General features: G+C 38.4%; 1 protein-coding gene across 1 annotated transcript in view; it reads right to left on the minus strand.

Moving 5' to 3' along the window:
• Positions 1–21,678, minus strand: part of LOC140494725 (calcium/calmodulin-dependent protein kinase type IV-like) — a 145,496-nt gene that overhangs the window by 91,410 nt on the left and 32,408 nt on the right. The gene's annotated exons all lie outside the window — the stretch shown is intronic.

A 21,678-nucleotide genomic window follows, 5' to 3' on the forward strand; every position in this document is an offset into this window, starting at 1 on the left:
ATGACTGATGTACCTGCGCGCAATTCTTTTGTCAACTATTTTAACGAAGATCCTAATTGTTGTAAAGATAATTCAATATAAATGAGCTAACAGGTTCAGTGCTAATATTATACAATAATAATTCATGCTTTGAAATTTATGTATCTGAGAACTGTGGGAAGATGATGGAAAATGAGGTTATACACTTAAAAATAGCAAACAAAGTTCAAATTGGGTTAAACTCAAGAAGTAGAACATAACATAGTATAATCCATTATTCATTAGTTTCAATTAGAAAACTAGACACCATGTGAATACTCACATACTTATATATATTACTTATACTTTTTGATTGTATTTCACAAAGTACTCTGCCATTATATTTAAATGTGAGACAAACATCTTATTTTAGAAGTTTCCATTGGCTTTAAATCAACTTAAATTAAACTTTGTGGGCTTAAAAAAAATGCTTCAGTGACTGGTTATTAAGTGCTCCTGTCATTACAAAGCTATATATCAGCTCCTGCTTTGATAGAAAAAGTACACAGTCAGACTTTTATCCCTACTCGTAAGAGAGATAGAACACAAAAAATATTAAAGCAGAATTATAATAGCTGAAAATTATACTGCTAGCATTAAAAAGTCCTCTGCACTTCAGAGGCTGTATTTGATCTGAGTAATGTGTTTTGAGTACAGATTAGCATTATCAAGCCATGGGACAGGCAGTAAAGATTTAGATGCTTTAGCTATCTTGTTGAGACAATCTATGTAATTTAGAAGAACAGATGACCTGTACAAGGTTGGTAACTGAATAAAGGTTAATTTAACTGAATTTATATTGATCAAACAGTTCACCAAGTGCAGCCACCTACAACTGAACTTATTGCTTTATGTGTAATTAAAGCTAATTCAGTACTTGGATATAAACCCAATCTAAGTTAAAGCAAGTTTAAACTTGGGTAACTGAAGTTTGAGGAGAAAGTGAGGACTGCAGCTGCTGGAGATCAGAGCTGAAAATGTGTTGCTGGAAAAGTGCAGCAGGTCAGGCAGCATCCAAGGAGCAGGAGAATTGACGTTTCGGGATTCCTGAAGAAGGGCTCATGCCTGAAACGTCGATTCTCCTGCTCCTTGGATGCTGCCTGACCTGCTGCGCTTTTCCAGCAACACATTTTCAGTAACTGAAGTTTGAGACTTACAATCAACATGAGTGTGGCAGATTTCAAACCCTATTAAAAGGGTGTAAGCCTTGAAACTATACTTGCATTGACTTCTTATTGTGGTCTGCAAAGAAATTGAATGGGATTTTGGCTACATTGGAGCTGCACCCACATTTCTCAACAGTAGGTGAGGATATCAAACTATTCAACTGTGTGGGGTACACGAACGCTGGAGATATTTCTGTCATTACGAGTGGTCGAATTTCTGCACAAATGCTGTCAGACCTGTTGAGTTTCTCCAGCTGAGATTCTCTATACTTTCCGTTTTTATTTCAGATCTCCAGCATCCATTGATGTGCAAGTAAAATGTTCTCCTGACAATATTGCAAAGTCATAGCTCAGGGTGGAAATAATTGTTGCGGTGGGCATGATTTGACAGTTACACCAGAATCAGGATGAGCAGATTTTCAGTGATTCATTAACAGACTGGACCCCTACAAATTAAGTTACATAATGCACAGCTCAAGATGATGGTTGCTGCTCAACAATATTAAGCTTTTCTGCCTTGTGTTAAGGAAGTAGCTCATGTGATGAAATGTACAATCCTCTGTTCCACAAGGCTCATCAAGGATTATAAATAACCATGTATCCCAGGAGTAAGATTAGCCACTTCTCCAAATATCATAGATAGGTTTTATCTCTGTATTCAGGTTATTCTTTGTCTCTGGTGGGATAGCTTAAACAAATTACACCAGGTCACTCCTTCGACCTGAATCAAGAACAATTTAATTCAGTAACTATATGAAAATCAGAGGAAGAAAAAGAGAGAAAATCAGAGGTAGACAAAGAGAAACAAATGGGATAGTAAGAAGATAGTTTGAAAATGAAAGATTTGGAATGAGAAGGTGAAAGAGAATGCCTGTCCATGGAGGGATGCCCAAGAGTGTATCTTCTCAGGTCCTATTAGAATATATCACGAAATAATAGTGGAATATGCAAAGTGGAATCCAGGTACTAATTAGCATTTTTCATACTGACAACTCTTTGTTTAGGGTTTATCCTTTAATGAGGCAACAATGCTAGTTCTAGCCTTTGTCAAGTGTGCAAGCTCACAACACTCAAATAGCACAGATTAGAGTAAATATCGGAGGATGACTGGAAGGTCTCAGCCAGGCCTTAATATTGTTGTTGACCTGGCTCTTAAGAAGCTTAATTGCTTGCCCACCTTTTGGTGGGAAGTTAAAACACCGTTAAAGTTGGAAAGGACTGGTACTGGTTGAAAAAACTCCACAAAGACTTGTATCCTGTCACCGAGCCACACACACAAAATACATGACACTGACTCAGATAGCTCAGAGCAGAACTCCTGTAGTGAGCAGAACCTCTGCCACTCCTGTTTATCTTTGCCAGCCAGGGATCCCTGAATGGACCAGGTTAACAACCCCAATCAAGGAGCTCATAGTCAATGAAATCCACCTGGCTGACGTTTTTACAATCACTGCACTGGTCTGAACTAGAATTCCATTTTCAGTGCAAGGTGGGGAGGGATTTTGCTGAATCCATGATCCTTTAAACCAAATGTCTGCTCTTGGGAAGAAGATTAGGAAACTGGAATGCCGCTGGCCTCAATTTTCAGGTCCCATCTGGCTCTGTTCCTGACCTTCGGCAGAGCCAATGAATTAAAACCTACGGACCTGCCCACATTTTATCTGACAGTAATTCCCTGGAGCTTTATCATAAAACACCACTCACTTGCATTTGTAATAGCTGTTAGGATGTGCACACTCCTGGCCTTCAGTTCGTGCAACTTTCACAGCAGCCACCAGTCACTTATCAATCATACCAGTGTGGGGCACTGGTTGAAAATATTTTTGTCAGTGTTAACCTTCATTTTAACCTCACTAGATGTTTACAAACAATTCGTAAATCTGTAGGTACGCTACATCCTCTTATCAGGTGTATGTAGAAGAAAATTGACCATTATAGGACAAGAGGACTGAATTGCCTGGGCTTGAAGGGGCAGGCTTTGAGAGATGAGCCCACATGTGCCCTGACACTGACAGTTTGTTTACCCTGCATTAGTATTAAAAAATGATTTGGGTCTTGTTAATAATCTAGGAATTTGGATCTGCTCATGTTTAGGACTTTAGGGAGGAGAGTGCAACAAACTTTCCTATATCGGATTCATGACATGTATTCTTTATTGGGCTAGTGAGCTGCAGACTAGAGCAGGTAGGTTGGCGGTGAAATGGGCTTGAAAATCAGTCCGCTGAAAAATAGCAGCACTCGTGCCTCATTTGCATCAGTCTCAGCCATGGGAAATGCATACCGGTTTTTTGGGCTCCAACTCTTTGTCGGACAGCACACTTTGAGATTAGTGCGTGTTCCTTGTATACCATGTATTGAATGCGAGGGAGGTCTGTATAGCACGGGACAAACTGCAATTTTGAGGCTGAATTTCCAGGCCAATTTTAGTGTGGTTTCTTAAATAAATGGTTACAAATAACACTTCATTTTAAAAGCCTTGGTCATTGTGAATGTTTTGCAATCAATGTTTAGATTTAGCCATGGTATTATCCATAAGCAGATTTGAACATGATTTTGTAAAAACAAATCAACTGCAAGCAAGGTTTTAGGCTGGATAATATCATGATGGAAAATTATGAGGAAGGTTAAATAAGGGCATTTTGAGAATAATGCTTAAATTTTGCCTTCTGGACATTCAGAGATTTTTACCGAGAGCTTAGTTTGGTATTTCTGTTCTATTATCAACTAAAAAGCCATCTGGAAAATAAAATTAATATAAGAAAAACAAAATAGTTAATTCTTATACTTCTGGGAATTGTTATTTAATAATATAATCTCATTTTGCCCTCTCTCTCTAACTAAATTTTCAGAACTTATTAATGTCAACTCGGCTTAATTCAAAGCAATTTTGCCTGTCAGTGAGAAACAGTGGATTCCAGCTCAACGCCTAAGCCGAATCACAGCTTGAGCTGATATTGTTGGATGTTGATATTTTCCAAAGGACAGAGTGAGAACCAACGTCCTGTTGTCGTTGTTCATGGGGATTTTAAGTACAAAATCCTCATTAAAGAGATGGTGAATGTTGAAGTCATACAGGGATTTGAATATAAAAATCAGAATTTTGAATTTGATATGTTGCTTAATCAAAGTTAGCTGGCAAAGAGAGTGATAAGTAAAAAGAATTTGGCTCAGGTTAGAATAGGCCGATCTTGATGAGTTGGAGGTTCTGAAGAAGAGTGATACTGCATTTGAAATGTTATCTCTGTTTCTGAGTTTCTCCAGCATTTTCTGTTTTTGATTCAAATGTCCAGCATCCACAGTATTTTGTTTTTAGTTGATGAGTCTGACTTTATGGAGAGGATTCCATGAATCAAGTTTGGAAATTCACACTCCCTTGGTGCAAGCACCCAAAATTTAGAACATAGAATTAGGAACAGGAGTAAGCTGTTTGGCCTTTTGAGCCTGATACACCATTCAGCAGGATCATGGCTGGTCCAACACTGGTCATGTCCCCTCTCCTGCCTTTCCCACGTAACCCTTGATTCGCTTCTTTCTATCTATCTATCTCTGTTTCTATGCACTATTATTCTCCACATATGCTCAAGGCATCGATTTGGACATTGGCAATCTGGCAAGCAGAGTTAAGTTTGAGCCATGAATCATCCCCATAAAAAAGGTACTTTTCATAGCACCAACAGCACAGAAATTGGTCATTTGTCCCAACTGATAGAAATCTTATTGGCAGAAAGTATTGATTTTCACTGTAGGGTATCTCTTCCTGCCAATCTTTTGAAGTTACGAGAAAACGTCTTAAATTTATTTACTTTTAGTTTTATTTTAGGATAGTATTAGCAAGTCATTTGCAGTTTCATGTGACTTGCTGATTAGTATTTAATGTTGATGAGGGGGAATGAGGTGCTGGTTGACATCCAGTTGTGGAGGCTACATCATCTCCTTTGGAAAAGACCTGCTGGAATTAAGTATCTCTTATGTACCTTGGTGGTAAGCATTGGGCCTTCCCCAAGATTAAGGACATCAGAGGCTGAAACCTTGCCCCTTACCCGAGAGTTGTGGGCCTACCGGAGGCTAGCAGGTGTGTACTACAGGTAGTGCCACTGAGGAGGCAGTGGCTACTATCAGTAGAATACAGGAAGAGAGGCATTAAATTAACAGGGATCCATGTCACAGATCAGCGAAAGGAGGATGGAGGTCACAGGACAGGAGGGAGGGAAGGGTTGCTGTCAACAAGGGGTGGGGCTTGGCTCTTAATTGCCACTGTTACCACTTCTGCAACCCATTCACCTTCCATGCCTTCTAATGCAGGGTCTCTCAATCAGGATTGCCTTTGAACAAGGGACCTCCTCAACTCATTTTTGCTTTTTAGGCTTCTACCATAATTAGGAATGAGACCCTTACGTGGGCAGACCACCCAATTAACTGCCTCCAATGTCAGCTTTGGGGTACAGCATTAAATTCTTTCCACATCAATTATCTGTTTGCACAATCTTATTACAGTACCACATTGTGTTTTTAGTGTATTACAAGACCGGTTCAGGTTCTCTGGAGTGTACTTAGTTTTGTCTTCTTGGATTTACAATCAATATCAGCATCAAGTGACTAATTTGGAAGGTGCAAATGGTTCATTAACTTTTTAACTGCTAAATTAGACTGCAGTATACACAATGTAAAAAGACATGAGTGTATTAATTGAAAATCAGCAAAATTAATGCCCAAAACATCTCGAAAGTTCACCAGAAGAAAATACTAGACTCTGGATCAAATAGTAAATCACGTGACATTGGTGCAATTGAAAAATAGTGCAGGTCAAATTCTATTTTTACTTTTCAAGATTCCTAGATGTTTATGAGTGCTTTCCACATTTTATTCACAAAAACTAGAAATCAATTATCTTGGTGTTAATTCAGATAATCTGCCTAATTTTGTTGCTTATAAGTAATATCTATTTGCCCTTAACAAATAAAGAATCACAACTTTGCATTCAATGTAAAATAATGTAATAAATAATCTTGTTGGGAAGTTTGGGTACAAAATATGGACTTCAATTGCCTTCATGCAATATGGAAGTGCAGATTTTGTTTTGTATAACCAAAGTGCTGGAGAAACTTAGCAGGTCTGGCAACAATGGTTAAGAAAGAAACAAACAGTTAATGTTGCATGTCCCATGGTTCTTCTGCGGAACTGAGCAGGGTTGGAAAATGACAATATTTATGTTTTTGACAAAAGGGTAGGAGGAGTAATGGAACAGATGATGAGGGCACCCAGAGCAAAAGGTTAAATGGAATGTTATTAGTAGTAAAGGACAAAGTTAAAAATCACACAATACCAGGTTGTAGTCCAACAGGTTTATGTTGAAGCACGAACTTTCGGAATTCTGCTCCTTCATCAGGTGGTTGTGGCAATAAAGGAGATATTTTGACCCAAAACAGGTGTAAGTGAAATTTGTGGATAGTCAACAATAGATCGGCTTTGCTGAGAGCAAACCCAATGCAAATGACACTGCCAGTGGGGAAGAGAGAGGAGAGGTGTGTAATCAGACTAGAGAATGGGGTTTATGTTCTTTATGCTGTTGAACTCAATATTGTGTCCTGAAGGCTATAAGAAGCATCGGTAGAAAATAAGGTGCTGTTCCTCCAGCTTCAGTTTCCCTTTACCGAAACACTGCAGTAGGCCAAGGGCAGAAATGTTAGCATGGGAGCAAGAGAGTGGATTGAAATTTACCTGATAATTGGATAAGTTGATTTTAAAATAATATAATTTATGCTCAACATGATCTCAAGTACTGTGATTACTTCCAGCTAAATGACTACATAAGATACATATAATCAGGCCAGTGACGCTATTAAATTTTCTTCATGACCTTCTACAATATTACATCTTGTTTAATTCCTTTTTAATGTGCTCTTAAACTTTAAAAAATTGTTACTTGAACTCAATGATTTGTAGGCTTTTGTTTTAAATCACCCCCAAGGTAACTTTTCGTAAACATTGCAAATCCCAGTTGTATTTAGTTTGCAGCAGCTAAATGGTAGGAATCTCAGTACATAATATGTAATGTTCACAGATGCTGAAATGACTGTGAAAGTGGAATGAAATATATAGAGTGCTACATCATAATGACATTATTTCTTCCTTTTTGGAACTCCAACGATAATTGCTAACTTTAATACAATTTCTCTGTTGAAAACAGATGATGCTGCCATTGGCCGTTCATTACCTGACTTGCTATTGTATCTCTCATCTGTATAAGTATAGGTAACAAATATCCCTTGCCTTGAGTTTTGGTAAAGCAAATCTGTCCAATTATTGATATTGTAAGAACATTAGTTTGAAGGTCATTACTCGCCCTAAGGTATTCTTCAATGGAACATGTGCTGATAAGGGGAGCATCCAATAAAATACTAATGACTAAATGATTCAATTTAAATTACATACCATCAATCCATACTCTGCAATTGTGCTATTTGTTTATGGATAATTATGAGAGCTGGACTGTAAAAGAGAGGGAAACGCACTTTGGGTGATAAACAAATGTAAAATAGAGATGTTTACAGCTGATCTGCAAATTATACTACTATCTGCATTTTTAAGTGATAATTGGTTAGTATAATTTTATAATTTCAATATTTCTGTTAAGGGAGACATGATGAAAAGGCTTTTAGTCCCGATGAGTGCAAGGTGAAATTTTAAAGGATCACAATAATTTATACAGTGATTTTACAAGTAAAAAACCTAAGTGAATAACTAAATCCAAACATGCAAGACACTACTAAAATTAAATTTTACCTAAAATTAAATATAGCAGAGCAGATTAGACAAAGTAGCGAATAGGTTATACCTGCATTACAGTTAATCAAACTTATCAATTCTTTTGAGTGGGCCTTGAGGCTTTATTGTTCCTTTTCACAGCCAAGTTGGTAAAATATGGTTTTGAAACGATTTTGGATTCTGGTAAATGAGAGCAAATGTGGAGGTGCATCTGGTTGAAATTGTGGGAAAAATATGTTCGAAAGTGTAATCAATTTTGTTGCAATTAAGTGAGTGCAAACAGAATAGTGGATTTATTAGAGGAAACGAACAGTCTTGAAATCAAAATCATGTTTCACATAATGAGGTTAAGACTGGCCTCTGATGGAGAAGAGCAAATTTGCTAATCTCAGAAATGTTTTCTCTGGATGACTGGCAGGGCAGTATAGCACAGGTGTTAAAAACCACTTGCAGTTTTCATATTCACAGTCATTGCAATACTGATGCTAGGCCCTGCATGTAGTGCGTGCTGTATCAGATGGCAGAGATCATCAACAGCTTCCCCAGTAGGACATGCTCTTTAAGCCTTTATCCCCTGAAAAACTCAGGTACCTCTCTCTCTATTGTGGCACATTGCATGTTGCTTCCTTTTATTTCAGTCCTTTCCCATTGATCTTTCAGTCTGTCCACTTCTAGTATGTTGCCAAACTGTTTTCCAATGTGGCATTGGTTATTCATCTCATTGCTGTACAAATTGGTTGACTTATACAAAAGAACAACCAACACATTTTAAAAGTACTTAATTGGCTGGTGTGAAAGTGATCTGGGAGAAAAATAATCATATTGTTATGCATTGATATGAAGGAAAACATTGGTTAGTGTCAGTTTGCTTCCTGATGTGGCAACACTCCTATGACATTAGAAACTTGACATAGAAGTCATGGTATTAAATAATCCAACACATAATTTATGACATAAGAATTTTGGCATAGAAATCATGGTACTAGATAATCCAACGCACAACTATGATATAAAACTATTACATTCATCAGGCACACAAGTGTCTTGGCTAATAGTAGGCCATTCGATGCAAACAAGGGAGCATGCTTCCACTGGAGTATTATGTTTCAGGTGAACTAAGGTTAGTTAAGATGGAGTACAAAATCTTTATACCTATAGGTCACATGTTGTTATAATAATAATAATAGGAACACCATGAGCATGTTTCTTAAAGGCAACTTGCATATTGATCATGGATGGCAGCAGTTCGAGAAGGTGGCTTCTTTCGTCACACAAGGCTAACCATTTTACAAATTTCTTTTGTTAAATTCTTTGTACCATTAGCTATCATGCAGACTGACAACATGGAATAAATAACTTTGCACATGAATTGTTAATCTCCAGTTGGAACTACAAAATCATCAAAATAACTGAGAGGTAAATCAATCAAATTATCCACAATGTAGGCTCAAAACAGAGATGGCAATTAGTATTAATCAAAGATGTGGATTGCTATCTGCTCGGATGTGATGAGAAACTGAAAGACAGTTCAATTATTTACAGTGCAAAAGATCAGAGGATGTATCTTTTCACATTATAATTTTATTGGCCGACACAAGGCAAAGCTAGTTAGTCTCCCCGTTCTCAAACTGGAGCATTGTGCCTTTGTTGCACTGAATTTTAATCAATGACATTTGAGTTTATTTCCTTACAACCCCAATGTGAGGAAGGTCTTCTTTCTTCTGGTTGTAAAGTGAAGTGTTTTGACTTTCTCATTAATCTTTTGGAGCAGTGATAATGCACCAGTTTCCCTTTGCCACTCTTCCCATTTTCACCTGGTACATTCTCTATCAAACACCAGGTTGTAACCACCTGATGAAGGAGCGTCGCTCCGAAAGCTAGTGTGCTTCCAATTAAAGCTGTTGGACTATAACCTGGTGTTGTGTGATTTTTAACTTCAGGTTGTAATCAGCCAACTCACAAAATCTGAAAAGAAAGACTTAGCTTCAGCTGTTAGTAGAATAAGAAAACAATGAGTTCAACAACAAGAGAACAACATGGTAGAACAATGCTTTGATATTTCCTAATGCAGCCAATAGCAGAACATGCAAGAGTGCCATTTAGCCTTTTTTAAAAGATGTAAGATTATTCTGGGCACAATATGAAATCAACCTGCAGGTTTCTTACTCTAGCTCCAAAATGATTCACAGAGATGAAAACACACCAAAACCTTGCACTGAGCTCAATCTCATATACAGAAGTGATAAAAATGGCTCACATAAGAAATGGTAAATCAGACAAGTATAGAGGAAACTCCCATTTGAATTTAGTGTTTACACGGCTTTTTGTGGGTTAAGTACTAATCTGCTGTGAACAGGGTATGAATGTGTGTGTGGGATGATCCTTTGGATTTTAAGCCTGGATTTAGAGTTAGCTTTTCACAATTTACCTCATTGGGATTGTGGTTTCAGAACCTTTTGGTTATTAGTCTGAGGCGGTGGCAGCATCAACGACGGCAAAGTTTCTCCTGGCGATCTGAGGCAATGGCAACGGGAATGTGGCTCTTTCTGGCAACCAATTTGAAACTGGCCGACTGTCCAAGACTGCATGCAAAGATTTTAAGATCTGGACATTTTTCTTTTTATTTTTGGCTCTTTTTCTTTAATTTCAGTTGTTGTTTTTAAACTGATGTGTTTTTAACTATTGTTGTTTTGGTGTTTTGTTTAATTATGGTTTTGTAACCAAGAATGTGCCTGTGAATAACAACTTTGTATACTTTTCATTGTACCTCCTGTAACTCTTTGAGTACAGATGATAATAAGATCTCATTGTAATTTTAATTCATTGTTGTCATCAGTACGTCAAAATGTGTCCGATGTCTGCTAACCTTCATGATGTGAATGTCACCCGGTGACTGAGCTTGCAGCTGAAGTCTTTTGACAGAGACTTCAAGGATTACCTTGAAGAATTGAGATTCTCAAACTCCTTATTATGATAACAACCCTCTGACATTAACCTTTTGAGATCTGTTGTTTTGGTTGCATGCCATGCCATTTCCTTGGATCCAGCAGCATAATCATATTCCAAAAAACATTCCATCAGATCTAACCATATATATGACCAACTTTGTTTCATGTGGATTCCCAGTTTTTCTCAAAAGATTATACTTGATACACAATCATTTGCTCCTCTGACAGTCTATTCTATGCAACCACAACTGTGGAAAATAGAATGCATCCTAATCTTAAATTTTACTTGGATTGTCATCTAGTTCTGTTATCACAATATTGTTATAAACTCTAGGGACACCATTAACAAAATAAGAAAACATATAGGAGTAAACCTAGATAAAGTCTCAACTTTGAGTTCATTATCACTATTAGATTACAGGCATTTCTGTTTAATTAAAGCAAATGACTATGAAACAAATTGAATCATAAGAATTAAAAGGGTGGTACTATCAAATCTGTCAAATCAGAGTAGGAGCTAGAGAGTGAAGTTGCATAATTAGTACACTCTTAAGAATGGAATAGTGACTTTCCTTAAACAATTCCCCATTGAGCCAAAGATTAGCTCTGCCCAGAAGTTGCGAGACCTGCGGAGTATTTCAAGCACTTTGTGTTTTTATTTCTGATTTGCAACATCCACATTATTCAGGATCTTAAAAACAAGAGATTGCTGCATGAAGATTGCCTTCCTAGAATAGGTTGGACACAGTGGTGCCTACAGTTGTAAAGCTAGAGATTTTCAAAATACCTAGCTGAGAATTATCCTATGGGGTTTTCACTATCAAATGGTCTAACATTGGCAGAGATTCTGGGTAAGTGACAAAAATACAGTTTCTGGTATCTTCTTCCAAATCGGTGGCAGTGCTGAAAACCTGCAATAAATGACTGGAGTAGAGATTTTGTTCTGGGAACAAATCAGGAAGTGGTGCTGGTTTGATTGCAGTTCAAGGTAATCCAAAATAACATTTGCATAATTACAAATATTAATTCTTTTATGAACCGTTAGACAATATAATTAAAAGCAACACATTTCAGGTTGTTAAAGGTAGATTTTTGGTCTCGGTGAGGTAATCAGGGGATATGGGGAGCAGTTGAGGCCCAAGATAAGTCACAATCATATTAAGTAACAAAGCAGGCTCAGCAGCACATACAATCAAATCCTGCTCCTGTTCAGTGTTCTCCTGTCCATGATACTTAGAAACTTAGCTTGTTTGAAGACTCTTCCTGAATAGAGTCATAGAGGTGTACAGCATGGAAACAGACCCTTTGGTCCAACCTGTCCATGCCGACCAGATATCCCAACCTAATCTAGACCCATTTGTCAGAACTTGGCCCATATCCCTCCAAACCCTTCCTATTCATAAACCCATCCAGATGCCTTTTAAATGTTGCAATTGTACCAGCCCCCACCACTTCCTCTGGCAGCTCATTCCATACATGTACCACCCTCTGCATGAAAAAAGGTTGCCCCATAGGTCTCTTTTATATCTTTTCCCTCGCACCCTAAAGCTATGCCCTCCAGTTCTGGACTCCCCCAATCCAGGGAAAAGACTTTGTCTATAGGTACAGTTAATAAGTTTGCAGATGACACCAAAATTGGAGGTGTAGTGGACAGCGAAGAGGGTTACCTCAGATTACAACAGGATCTGGACCAGATGGGCCAATGGGCTGAGAAGTGGCAGATGGAGTTTAATTCAGATAAATGCGAGGTGCTGCACTTTGGGAGAGCAAATCTTAGCAGCACTTATACACTTAATGGTAAGGTCCTAGGGAGTGTTGCTGAACAAAGAAACCTTGGAGTGCAGGTTCATAGCTCCTTGAAAGTGGAGTTGCAGGTAGATTGGATAGTGAAGAAGGCGTTTGGTATGCTTTCTTTTATTGGTCAGAGTATTGAGTACAGGAGTTGGGAGGTCATGTTGTGGCTGTACAGGACATTGGTTAGGCCACTGTTGGAATATTGCGTGCAATTCTGGTCTCCTTCCTATCGGAAAGATGTTGTGAAACTTGAAAGGGTTAGAAAAGATTTACAAGGATGTTGCCATGGTTGGAGGATCTGAGCTACAGGGAGAGGCTGAACAGGCTGGGCTGTTTTCCCTGGAGCGTCGGAGGCTGAGGGGTGACCTTATAGAGGTTTATAAAATTATGAGGGGCATAGATAGGATAAATAGACAAAGCCTTTTCCCTGGGGTCGGGGAGTCCAGAACTAGAGGGCATAAGTTGAGGGTGAGAGGGGAAAGATATAAAAGAGACCTAAGGGGCAACCTTTTCACGCAGAGGGTGGTACGTGTATGGAATGAGCTGCCAGAGGATGTGGTGGAGGCTGGTACAATTGCAACATTTAAGAGGCATTTGGATGGGTATATGAATAGGAAGGGTTTGGAGGGATATGGGCCAGGTGCTGGCAGGTTGGACTAGATTGGGTTGGGATATCTGGTCGGCATGGACGGGTTGGACTGAAAGTTCTGTTTCCATGCTGTACGTCTCTATGGCTCTATGACCCTTATGATTTTATACCCCTTTCTGTGTAGTAGAAGCTCTGCATATGACTGGACAACTGTTGTTAGGATACCAAAATAGTACTTATACATTGCAGCCTTGTTGGTTTTAGGATAACTGGTTACTAAGCAACAATTATTGTCAAGCACTTTCTGAGCCAGCACAATCAATGGAATTGCAACCTGATATCGCGGCCAATCTTGCAGGAATGGACTGTTTTAAGCCTTTCAATTTTTCAGATCAGTGTAAAAAATTATGGAGAACAGAAAGGTAATTGTTTTTGATAAAACTCATACAATTCTTTTGCGTTGGTTAGGCTGATTCTTCCTCAATTACACTGATATTACAAGTATGAACAATAGGAAACATAGTTGTTTTCTGAAGGCATCGCATAGGCAAAACAATAAAATGCTATAGCAAGTTCAGTTCAATAGAAATATTTACTCAATAGACATAACAGTATGTATTATCTACAAGGTGCACTGCAGAAATTTACAAAAGATCCTCAGACAGCACCTTCCAAACCCATGACCACTTCCATCTAGAAGGACAAGGGCAGCAGATATATGGAAACATGACCACCTTCAAGTTGCCCTCCAAGTCACTCACCATCGTGACTTGGAAATATATCGCCATTCCTTCACTGTCGCTGAGTCACATCCTGGAAATCCCTCCCTAACAGCATTGTGGGTCAACCTTCAGCAGGTGGACTGCAGTGGTTCAAGAAGGCAGCTCACCACCACTCAAGGGCCACTAGGAATGGGCAGTAAATGTGCTGGGCATCCGGTGACGCCCACATCCCACAAAATGAATAGATAAAAGAAATGAGGCTTTTTGAATTAAAAAACAATTATATATAAAATAAGAATAAATGCTGAAAATTTTAAATAAATGACTGACAGCCCCTAAAAGTAGATCAGTCAGGATTTAAATAAGTAGGTTTACAAGTGAATTAAAGCATGAGAATGTAAGACCGTACCACAAATATCAATGGAAAAATTGTACAATATATCCATTTGACTTACTAACCTGTGTTTTATTTTGAGATGTTGACAGCTGCTTTATGTTGTCAGCCTTTTATAAAAGGCAGGAAAATGTAATTATTTCTGATGTGACAGGAAATGTGTTTTTTTCCTCCCAATTAAAAGGCACTGTAGCTTTAATAGTTTATGGTTGGTCCCCAGCCATATGCCCACAACAGGTTTCAAAATGGTGGAACTCAATTGAATATTTTCAGCTCCATTTACGATCAAAAGAATAAACAAATCCATAAAATTTGCAAGAAAACAAGGCTACATCATGAAAACAGCAAACTCTCCAGATGGATTCATTAGCCTGAAGTGAAAAATGAAATGTCTCCAAGCATTGCTTTATTATAATTATATTCAATTCAAATTATAATTATTGATAATATTTCTGTAGCAATGCCTAATATTATGTTTACATGGTGAAAAACATTTGACTGAAATATCTAAATTAATTTAACAAAACACTTTGTGAAGGTAATTAAACTTCATGGATACCATTAGGAAGCTGAATTCTAACAGTGGTCTCTATTGTAACCGAGAGTTTCTAATCAAGGGTGTACAGACGGCAGAACTATCACCATTCTGTTTAATTGTTCCATTTCTGTTATTCTCACAGAATATAAATTACTGACAACCTGTAGCATTTATATTTTATTTGCAGCTTTGCTAAATCACATCAGTGTCACAGTCAATGGCAACAATACAACTTAGCTCATATACGATCACACTATTTTTATGACAGTACCAAGTTTGTGTCCTGTGCTACTATATTGGCAGTGAAGAACAAATGTTATTCTTGTGTTGCAGCATGGAGAAATGTAGTGGTTAATTTTCTGAGACTCTCCCTCCAGTACGAAGGCTCAATGGGTGGATATAAAAAGCGGGTGGTAAGAGTACATTTTTTAAACCAGTACAGATGGGTGGCACGGTGGCTCAGTGGTTAGCACTGCTGTCTCACAGCACCAGGGTCCCAGATTTGATTCCAGCCTTGGGCGATTGTCTGTGTGGAGTTTGCACATACTCCCTGTGTCTGTTCGGGTTTCTTCCCACAGTCCAAAGATATGCAGGTCACTTGAATTGGCCATTCTCAATTGCCAATAGTGTTAGGTGCATTAGTCACAGGGAAATGGGTCTGGGTGGGTTACTCCTCGGAGGGTCAATGTGGACTGGTTGAGCCAAAGGGCCTGTTTCCACTCTGTAGAGAATCTAATCTAATTTCCTAAATTAGACTGAGTGAAAATTTTTTTAACAGGTTGAGGCAGTAGGTAGTGTGCTATGGTTGGCTTCAATGCCATGAGGAAGAATGGTAAGAGGTAATTCAGTTTTTTTTCAAAAAAATCTTTCATCACTTTATTTCTTTTATTGAAGGTGTTCTTCTCAAATTAACACATACTTTCAAACACAGCTGGCACCTTCCATGACCTCAACCAATAACCATTATTCATGTCTGAGCCTGGATGCTGAAAGTTGCTGAACTATTCAACTGCATGAAACATCATTGCTAAGTTTTATTCTATTCTTGTTTAAGTTTTATTAATGATCATTTAAAAACAGAGTGGAAACTGGCTCTTTTTGCCTTCCCTTATCCAGAGACATGGATATGTATTGTGCTTTTGATACAACTTTGACTCAACGGAAGTCCGGTATTGAATTTAGGAAATTCTTGATTTTACTTGTTGAATACACCAGGAGGTTTAATGGTATCAGTGGAATAATACATCAGTAATCATACCACAACCTTCTGAAAGAGAGCAGAAATTCACATGATTAAAAAGACTACACCAATGTCAATCCTCCATTGCTAATCCCAATATCCTACTGAACAGTGTATCAGGAGCCGAGATAACCTCTAATTTAAAACAAATCGGAGTTGAAAGCAGGTGGCATTGTTGGGAGAGAGCACAAAGCAGGCAAACTGATTGGCTCCTCCCTGCAGGACACTGTGTTTTGGCAAGTTGAAGAGGCAGAATCAGATGCCACCAGGAAGGAGCAGAATTCCGCAATCTCGGATTAGGGCCAGACAGGAACCAGTGATGATAATAAGAGAACCAAAATAAGGAATTGGAGTAGGCATGCAGCTGTTGGATATCTCATTAGACTGAATGGCAGCGTTCCTGCGCTTGAGTAGCCTCACAATGAGAGAGTGAAAAGCAAGGAAGCAGCAACAAGCTGGAGTTGCCATTTGAGACTGGGGAGTCACTGTATCAAGGAGACAAAGCAAAAGAATAAGTAGATTGAAGCTGCTGATGGTGGCAAGAGAGCTGGGCAAGTAGTAGTGGTGCAACTGCAGGAAACTTAAATGAACCATCTCGACAAAACTCCCCATTTCAGAGTCAATGAGGAGAGAAAGATGTCCCCTGTGTGTGGGAGGCATTGTAATTGCAAAAGTTAGCAATACGAGCTCCATCAATTGAATGCTACTACTTGACAGATTAGAGATTACAAATTAAGGTCTACAACAGTATCTGGTGGCGCTGGAATGTGGATAAATATCTATAGTTATTAGTTTATTTCTCCAAGTTATGCTTTTCCATTAATGTTCACTGCCAATAGAATAAAGAATCCCTGTTTTATAATCCTCATGCAGTGTGTGTATTTAAAATGCCTGTTACATTTGTACAGCAACTGAGATTTCTGTCATTTCAATCCTGTATCTAGGGAGGAAATATTCCATTTTATATCTGGTTCCTTTATGAGACAGCTTCCTATCTAATGCTTGATTCAGTACATCAATCGTATATCTAATTACTAACTTGTGCTTCTGAATTAAAATCTATTGATTGTCTCATGATGCAGAGAATTGCACTTTGTCAATTTTAGCAGAAACACAGAACATTTCCAAATTACTGTCTACTTCTGATAATTCAAAATAAGTCTACATTAAAAAATATTGAATTATCCAATCATTTAAATGATGTAACACATAAGAAAGTAAAAAGTATAAAATACATTTTAATAAAAATTAATTAGCATAATTGGAATTAAATAACCTTGAATTCAAAGTGGAATATATCACACACTAAACAAATCCAACACCACAGTGAGGGCCTTATCTGAATGACAGGACACCACACAATCTTAACAACTAAAGCTCAATCTTTCACTAAAATTTAACCTTCTCCTATGTAATTAATTGCATTTTAAAATTACATGGAAAAATACAAGAGACAATAAGTATTTTTGGAAAATAAAAGTAAAATGAACAAGTGCCAGAGTTCTGAAACAGGCAGCTGAATAAAGTAATGTTGGATTCAACGTTAACTCTAATTCTCACTCCACAGATGCTGCCTAATATGCCGAGCTTTTCCAGTACACTTTTTTAAAAATTACAACATTTATTGAATTGGCTTGCATGTCGCATATTGTTGATTCAGTTTCATACACCACCCTGTAGAATAGAATATCCTTTATTGTCATGGGTACTCCATTGTAGAATAGAATATCCTTTATTGTGACAGGTACTCCATTGTAGAAATACAGTGAAAAGCTTTTACAGTGTCTGCTTCTTATGGCACCATCTCTGGTACAAGTACCTCGGTACAAAACTCGGATACAAAAGAGGAATAAAAAGTCATTGCATTACTTTACAGAGTTTTAAAGATAAGTTATAAATAAGACATCGTCAAAGGATTGCAATGTATTCTGCACAAATATCAAAAAATGCAAACTATGCTGTTGATACGTTTAGTCCAAAATGATCATCTTAGCTGTAACAAATAATAAACTGTTAAAATAATAATACAATGATCAACAGAAAAAGTGTTAGCGTACAGATGAACCTCGATTACCTGAAGGACACGGGTGGGGAGTATTTTTGTTCGGTTCATTGAATTCTGGATAATCGAATCCAGATAGCATATTTAGTCAAGCTTTGGGACATTGCGATCTTGCCAGGTAATCCGATATTCGGATAATTGAATGGCGGATAATTGAGGCTCCTTTTTAATTACTATGACTTTTCAACATGTCAAAAGTACATTGTTTGGACAATCTCAGACATTTTGTAGCTAGGAATCTGGATAAGAAAGCAAGCTGAGATTTCACTTACACATGATTTGTTAACCTCAAACATGTACAAATAATCCACTTAAAAGTCTCATGCACAAAAAAAAATCCTCCACCACCCGTTACCTTGCTCTTAGCCCCCAACCCCTTGCATTTAAGTTTGGACATTTGGTAATTTAAACTATCCCAGAGGACTGACAAAGGGCAGATTTCTCATGTTAGCGCAAAATCTGCCAACAAGGGAGCAGCTTTAAAATTCTCAGACCTAAAAGAATGGAAACGCTGTAAAGGCAAAGAGAACTTGCTGTACAAAGAAAGGAGGATCCAACAGAAGTGTAAACACTGAATGCTGGAAATCTAAAATAAAAACAGGAAATGTTAGAAATACTCAGTCGCTCTGGAAGCAGCCATGGAAAGAGAAATGTTATATTTAGATTCAGTTGTCGCGTATTTTAGTTATTACGGACTCATGCAGAGATCACACTAGATCTAAATTCAAACACTTTATTTACAGAACTTTAAACACCTTAGAACTTACAGAACTTTCAATAAAGAATAGATATGTATGTCTGATGTCTCTGGAGGAAGCCTAGGTCTTTGTAAAATATTTTCTCTATGTGGAGGCAGCAATTTAAAAATGGCAACATAGAAAATTGAAACAGGAATAGGCCATTCGGCCCTTTGAGCTTGCTCTGCCATTTAGTATGATCATGGCTGATTATCCCACTGAGTATCCTGCTCCCCCTTTCTCCCTATACCCTTTGGGCCCTTTAGCCCTAAGAATTAGATCTATCACCTTCTTGAAAACAATGTTTTGGCCTCAACAGTTTTCTGTAGCAGAGAATTCCATAGGCTTACCACTGTCTAAGTGAAGAAATTTCTCCTCATCTCAGTCCTAAATGGCCTACCCCATATCCTTATGATGATTGTGTATATAATTACATATTTTAGCTGGCATAATTACAGGAGTCTCGGGACCTGCACAGAATATATTTATTCCCAATGAAGGCTAGTATAGAACTCTCATCTTCAGCCACAGACTGTGTGTGCCATCAACACATTGGCTGCAATTCAATGTTTCAAGAGCATTAGCTACAGAACCATTGTCAATATAACCCAGTCTAGAGCACCAGCCGTCCAAGACCCACCCGATCTGCTTGGGTGTAAGCACTATCTCTGATCATCTTGCCAAGGGGCACCCTTCTCACACTGGTGTGCTAGAATTAAGAACCATCTTTTATTCTGGGAAAGAGTGCCTCCATATTGAAATGTCCACTGTGTTACTTACCTGGAAAGGCTAGACAGGCTGTATTCATTGGAATTCAGAAGAGTCAAAGGTAAATAAATTGTCTTCTTGTCTCATTTGCCTCTTTTCCTCCCTCACAGGCTTAAGCAATCAAGCACAATTGCAAAGATTCATGAATCCGCCAACACAATCAAATACAGATCAATTAATAATAAATACTGCAAGAGAAGAGTTAACATTTCAGGTCAATGATAACATGTCATTGATCTAATAGGCTAACTCTGTTTCCCTCTCCTTAGGTCCTGCCAGACCTGTAGAATATTTCCAGTGTTTTTCGTTGTTATTCAGATCCCAACAAAGGCTCTCAATAGCAGATTAAAAGGGACTAACAGGTCATGTTTTGTCCAAGGTTTCCACTCTGGACACCCATGTTCACTTCTTAACCAGGCATCAATCTTTTTGATCTTGCAAGATTAGACGTGTTTAACTGAATTAGACGGTGTCCTGTAAGATCTTAATGGAAACTTTTAGCACAATGGCTAACCCATTAATAGTCAGTCAACAACAGATTTCTATTCTGGAATCTACAGTTCAGAATTGTATTCAGGCATCATTAGGATAATTGAATTTATGTCCACAAAGGACATAGCATACCCATTCAATGCAGGGATGAGATATTGAAAATATTTGATGCTTTTCCCCTATTTTTTAAACTTGGGATCATGTTAATTTGTGTTGCTGAATATGAATGAAAACATTTCTGCAGTTATAACACTATTTTGTTGTAGTTCTGTTCGCCGCGCTGGGAATTTGTGTTGCAGACATTTCGTCCCCTGTCTAGGTGACATCCTCAGTGCTTGGGAGCCTCCTAAGAAGCACTTCTGTGATCTTTCCTCCGGCATTTGTAGTGGTTTGAATCTGCCGCTTCCGGTTGTCAGTTCCAGCTGTCCGCTGCAATGGTCGGTATATTGGGTCCAGGTCGATGTGCTTATTGATTGAATCTATGGGTGAGTGCCATGCCTCTAGGAATTCCCTGGCTGTTCTCTGTTTGGCTTGTCCTATAATAGTAGTGTTGTCCCAGTCAAATTCATGTTGCTTGTCATCTGCGTGTGTGGCTACTAAGGATAGCTGGTCGTGTCGTTTCGTGGCTAGTTGGTGTTCATGGATGCAGATCATTAGCTGTCTTCCTGTTTGTCCTATGTAGTGTTTTGTGCAGTCCTTGCATGGGATTTTGTACACTACATTGGTTTTGCCCATGCTGGGTATCGGGTCCTTCGTTCTGGTGAGTTGTTGTCCGAGAGAGGCTGTTGGTTTGTGTGCTGTTATGAGTCCTAGTGGTCGCAGTAGTCTGGCTGTCAGTTCGGAAATGCTCCTGATGTATGGTAGTGTGGCTAGTCCTTTGGGTTGCGGCATGTCCTCATTCTGTGGTCTTTCCGTTAGGCATCTGTTGATGAAATTGCGTGCGTATCCGTTTTTGGTGAATACATTGTAGAGGTGTTCTTCTTCCTCTTTTTGCAGTTCTGGTGTGCTGCAGTGTGTTGTGGCCCTTTTGAATAGTGTCTTGATGCAATTTCTTTTGTGTGTGTTGGGGTGGTTGCTTTCATAGTTTAGGACTTGGTCTGTGTGTGTGACTTTCCTGTATACCTTTGTGGTGAATTCTCCGTTCAGTGGTCTCTGTACCATCACGTCTAGGAATGGGAGTTGGTTATCTTTTTCTTCTCTCTTGTGAATCGGATTCCTGTGAGTGTGGCGTTGATGATCTAGTGTGTGTTCTCTATTTCTGTGTTTTTAATGATTACAAAGGTGTCATCCACATATCTGACCCAGAGTTTGGGTTGAATTTGTGGTAAGATTGTTTGTTCTAATCTTTGCATTACCGTTTCTGCTATGAGTCCAGAGATGGGTGAGCCCATGGGTGTGCCGATGATTTGTTCATATATTTGGTTGTTGAATGTGGAGTGTGTTGT

The sequence above is a fragment of the Chiloscyllium punctatum genome, chromosome 24 (assembly GCF_047496795.1).
Source record: "Chiloscyllium punctatum isolate Juve2018m chromosome 24, sChiPun1.3, whole genome shotgun sequence".
NCBI lineage: Eukaryota > Metazoa > Chordata > Chondrichthyes > Orectolobiformes > Hemiscylliidae > Chiloscyllium > Chiloscyllium punctatum.